Here is a 6,000-nt window from a genome sequence, read left to right on the forward strand (position 1 = left end):
TTTGTTTGTCATTAGTGTACTTATTGTTAGGTACACCAAAATAATGTATGTAAAAGAAATCTAAAATCATAAAGCATATATATCAAGCGTATTATAACTTGATTGAAGTGTTGTCAGTATAACACTTGATTTTTGTTTGGGCTAAGTCCATTGTCCTAAGCCCATTGACCTGGAATTACGAAAATACCCCTCCGTTATCCAGCCCATCATTAGTCAGTACCAAGTACGGATTTACCCCTAATCTATCCAACTAAGTACAACTTCTGTCACCTGAAAGTACATCTATAAATAGCTCTCCAATCATTAGCAATGGGAACTTTTTCCTAATTCTCTACTTTCTCTCTCTACTTTCTCTCTCTAAAGTACGATCGCTGACTTAAGCATCGGAGGGGCTTTCCCGGGTCACACCCCCGGGGCAGTTAACCTTCTCTCTCTTTTGCAGGCCTAGCTCTCGGACAGCAAGGCATAGAGGAGGGAAATTCGGACACTATTAGGACTTTTGCCTTAAGACATCTTGACATTATTACTGTAACCCCGAGGAATACTCTAAGACTCCCAGGAGCAACTCTGTTTTCCAGAAACAGGTGGCGTCGTCTGTGGGGATAAGTAACAAAAAGTCATGGTGAACACTAGGCGTCCCCGCAGTACATATCAAGATGCTATTAGATAATCTCCGATTCTCTTGTCTAGGCATGCTCATATAGTCGAGGAGATGCCCCATGCTCGTAGCGATCCCGTTGGGGAGGTGAATAGCCCTCAGGTGGTCACCCGCCGAGACTTGGATCAGTTGGCAGCCCACATCAACAAAAACCTTGAGGAAAGCCTAGGGGCACTTATCAACCCGGGCGGGGGGCAAAGTAGGATGGGGAACGCTCCACAGCTTAACCCTCAACCTCACGTATCCCAGCTCCATCAAGCCTCCTCCTGGCCTCAGCGCCAAGAGTCAAGCATTCCCCCTCGGCTTGCCAGGATACCCCCTCGGCCTGCCTGGCTTACCCCTCGGCCTGCCAGGATACCCCCTCAGCTTGCCTGGCTACCCCCTCGGCCTGCTAGCTAGGATACCCCCTCGGCCTGCCAGGATACCCCCTCAGCCCCTCGGCCTGCCAGGCTACCCTCTCGGCCTGCCAGGATACCCCCTCGGCCTGCTTGGCTACCACCTCGGCCTGCCAGGCTACCCCCTCGGCCTGCCAGCATACCCCATCGGCATGCTTAGCCAAAGGCTATGCCTCTATCAACCGCCTCGGCATACCTAGCCGAGGGCAATGCCTCCATCAACCCCTTGACATGCCTAGCCGAGGATTATGCCTCTATCAACACCTCAACATGCCTAGCTGAGAGCTATGCTTCTATCTTCTCCTTGGCAAGCTTCTATCATATTCTCATCATGCCTAGACGAGGACCATGCTTCTATCAACCCCCTCGACATGCCTAGCCAGGGGCTATGCTTTTGTCAACCGTCTCGGCATGCCTAGCCGAGAGCTAAGCGTCTACCATCTCCTCGGCATGCCTAGCCGAGAGCTATGCTTCTATCTTCTCCTTTGCAAGCTTTTATCATATTCTCATCATGCCTAGCCGAGGACCATGCTTCTATCAACCGCCTCGACATGCCTAGCCGAGGGCTATGCCTTTATCATCTTGACCATGCTTCTATCATCTCCTCGGCATGCCTAGCCGGGGGTCATTCTTCTATCAACCGCCTCAGCAAGCCTAGCCGAGAGCTGTGCCTCTATCAACCGCCTCGGCATGCCTAGTCGAGGGCTATGCCTTTATCATCTCGACCATGCTTATATCATCTCCTCGGCATGCCTAGCCTGGGGTTATGCTTCTATCAACCGCCTCGGTATGCCTACCCGAGGGCTATGCTTTTATCATTTCCTTGGCACGCCTAGCCGAGGGATATGCTTCTATTATCTCCTCGGCATGCCTAGGCGAGGGATATACTTATACCAATCCCTTGACATGCCTAGCTGAGGGCCATACTAAGATGAAAGCACCCCTCTTCAACATGAACTTTACAAGATCAAGGAGGTCATTCACTCGAGGGTCTTCCACTCACAAGTTCCAAATTGCAAGATCCTAAGCTATCCTTCCCCATCTATCATGAACATCTACAAGGTGGAGTCTGCAACCGATATGCTTGGAATGCGGACTTAAGACGTTGTTGCATCTGAGCAACTTCTCAAATGACAATGATGCCCTAGGGGCAATAAGAACTTATACTAGAAGAAATTTCTTTTAACAGTGCATCATTTTCATTTTCCGGGATGGTTATCTACATAGCTGCCTAAAGCTCTAAAATCTCGGGAATTCATTATCTTCTCAAAAAGCACCGGTCCTTCCTTCGTGCAAGACACCCTGGGTCGCCAACTAACGTTATCAATAACAAGTTTGTTCCAATGTTTGGGGCAAGATGCTAGCCTATACTCAATGTTTGAGATAGTGTCCTGGCGAATCGTTAAAATAACAAAAGGCTCGTTTAGCCCTCGGCCTATCCCAAAAGTTGGGATGGCGTACCCCTCATATATTTATAACTTGGGGCTCGTTTAGCCCTCGGCCTATCCTAAAAGTTGGGATAGCCTACCTCTCATACATATATAACAAGGGGCTCGTTTAGCCCTTAACTTATCTTAAGATTTGGGATAATGTACTTCTCCTCGGCCTATCCTAAAAGTTGGGATAGCCTAGCTCTCATACATATATAACAAGGGACTCGTTTAGCCCTCAACTTATCTCAAGATTTGGGATAACGTACTTCTCCTCAGCCTATCCCAAAAGTTGGGATGAACTACCTCTCATACATCTATAACAAGGGTCTTGTTTTGCCCCTAGCCTATCTCAAAATTTGGGATAACATACTTCTCCTCAGCCTATCCCAAAAGTTGGGATGAACTACTTCTCATACATCTATAACAAGGGTCTCGTTTAGCCCCCAACCTATCCCTATGATTGGAATAGCATACCTCTCATCTATTTTATTTAGGAGGCTTACTTCGGCCGAAAGATCTCTTCAATACAAGTCAAGCGCACCCCGGGGACTAGCCTCTACAACATCAACAAAATTAAAAGTTAGAGATAATCATCAAGCTTCAATTAGGAGAAAACTAATTTTCTTGGGTTTGTGACAAACTCAAAACAAGGCATACCCCATGCTCTCAGCGTCGCTATCTAAGGCTTAGCTCCCGGCTTATCTATATCACCCCTCAACCTTGGGTAATTTTTAGCAAAGATAATGCATGCCGAACTCTTGGCTAATAGACCCAGCTCGAGCAAGCTCTTGGTACTTGAAGCCAGGCCCTCGGCCTAGAGGAGGCCTCAACATGACAAGTCAAGCCCATCAGCATCTCTTAGCCTAGAGTATTCTCTTTACTCCTTCCGCTTGGCCTATTAAATCACCTTCTCAGCTTGGCCTATTAAATCACCTTCTTAGCTTGGCCTATTCTATCATTCTCTCAACATGGCCTCCCTCCGCTTGGCCTATTCAATCACTCTCTCAACTTGGCCTCCCTCCGCTCGGCCTATTCAATCACTCTCTTAGCCTCCCTTCGCCCGGGGTATAAAGCTTCTTGGTTTATTTCTCAAGATACCTCGGCTTGGGGTATAAAGCTTCTTGGTTTATTTCTCAAGATACCTCGGCTTGGGGTATAAAACACTTGGTTTATTTCTCAAAGTACCTCTGCCTGGGGGTATAAGTCACTTGGTTTATTTTTTTTTCAAGTACCTCTGATTAGAGCTATAAAGCTTCTTGGGTTATTCTCAAAGTGCCTCGGCCCGAGGTATAAAGCTCTCAGATTTATTTCTCAAAGTACTCCCGCCTGGGGGTATAAGTCACTTGGTTTATTTCTCAAAGTAACTTCGCCCAGGGGTATAAGTCACTTGATTTTATTTCTCAAACTACCTTAACACCCCGGATAGCATGTCCTCTTCTCACTCTCATTCAATACTCCCTCACCCCGGGGTATAGCTCCCTCACCCCGGGGTATAGCTCTTCTCACTCTCACTCAATGCTCCTTCACCCCGGGGTATAGCTCCTTCACCCTGGGGGCCTGGGGTATAGCTCCAACACCCCGGAGAGCATGCCCTCTTCTCACTCTCACTCAATGCTCCTTCACCCCGGGGTATAGCTCCCTCACCCTGGGGTATAGCTCCCTTACCCCCGGAGAGCATGCCCTCTTCTCACTCTCACTCAATACTCCTTCACCCCGGGGTATAGCTCCCTCACCCCGAGGGTTAGCTCCCTCACCCCGGAGAGCATGCCCTCTTCTCACTCTCACTCAAGGCTCCCTCACCCCGGGGTATGACTCCCTCACCCCGGGGTATGGCTCCCTCATCCCGGGGTAGCGCACTTCACCCTTCCTCTCAAAAAATTCTAAGTAAAAGCCAAATGTTCTCACCTCACCGATCCCTCACCCCGGGGGTAAAATTCAAACCTCTCATATCTCTCTCGGGGTTGTCGTGCACCAAGGCCCACCAGGCACCCCCTCGGCATCCCCGGTCTGACACTCGGCTCGACTAGCAAGGCCTTCGGCCATCGCCTTTCCTCTCAGCTATCCAACCGCAAAGCTATCCTCTCATCTCAAATTTTTCTAAGTAAATTCCCTATCTCTTTAAACATAAGTCTCAGCTATGCATAGCTCACCCTCTCCTAGGGGTAATAGACCGAGTGCGCCACTCAAGGAAAACCCCTCGGATCCCTCGGCCTGCTCCGCACACTCACCCCCTCGGTATACGCTGCTACCCTCTCAGCGTCTCCCTCAACTCGGGTTTTCACACCCCTGCGACACCCAGCAGGAATTCGCATTCACACTCAAAATTCAAAAACTCAGAAAAATTATCAAAGTCAAACCCGAATTCCAATATTCCCAGGCAAATGCAAGTACGGTGGGAGTTCATATGTTTCAAGCTAAGAAGATGGCAACTCATTAAAACCCTGGTTCAATTGGGCCTAAAGTATTCTTGAGCCCAGAATATCACCATTGAAGGATTAAAGCTTAATTACAAGCTTAATTAGCATTGAATCATCATCAGCTTATCTCAAAAAGCTGCAAGGGTAGGGGAAATGGAGACAATACATGCCTTCAGCAAAATACATGGAGCTTAACCTGAAGAAAAATATTCTAAAAAGGAAAAAATCATCAGTTGTGCCTAAGCCCTCATCAGGCTTAGCCCCCCAGACTGCTCAATCATCAGAATAAAAATACTATCAATGCATTGCTTGGGGCTGGTTTTCACCCTTGCAAGTCGCTTGGGGCTCTTTTTAGCCCTCAGATGCACTTGGGGCTCGTTTTAGCTCCCGGGAATACATCCGGATTCTCTCTAGTATATCAGACAACTTCTCTTATCTTTACTCCGCGTGATATCCGAACTTCATGCGATCTCGTTCCCACATCACGCGTGGGGCTAAATGTTTGGGCTAAGTCCATTGTCCTAAGCCCATTGACCTGGAATTACGAAAATACCCCTCCGTTATCCAGCCCATCATTAGTCAGTACCAAGTACGGATTTACCCCTAATCTATCCAACTAAGTACAACTTCTGCCACCTGAAAGTACATCTATAAATAGCTCTCCAATCATTAGCAATGGGAACTTTTTCCTAATTCTCTACTTTCTCTCTCTACTTTCTCTCTCTAAAGTACGATCGCTGACTTAAGCATCGGAGGGGCTTTCCCGGGTCACACCCCCGGGGCAGTTAACCTTCTCTCTCTTTTGCAGGCCTAGCTCTCGGACAGCAAGGCATAGAGGAGGGAAATTCGGACACTATTAGGACTTTTGCCTTAAGACATCTTGACATTATTACTGTAACCCCGAGGAATACTCTAAGACTCCCAGGAGCAACTCTGTTTTCCAGAAACAATTTTATTTCTCTATATGGTGTTTAAGAGACGAACATTCAAATATCAAACTTTTGAGTACAGACAGCACACTAGTCAAACTTTTATTACCTACTTGGAAACCATAAATTTGAGCATTCCCAGTAAAAACTTACGAGTTACGTCGTATG

Source organism: Chenopodium album, chromosome 24 (genome assembly GCF_948465745.1).
Source record: "Chenopodium album chromosome 24, dcCheAlbu1.1, whole genome shotgun sequence".
NCBI lineage: Eukaryota > Viridiplantae > Streptophyta > Magnoliopsida > Caryophyllales > Amaranthaceae > Chenopodium > Chenopodium album.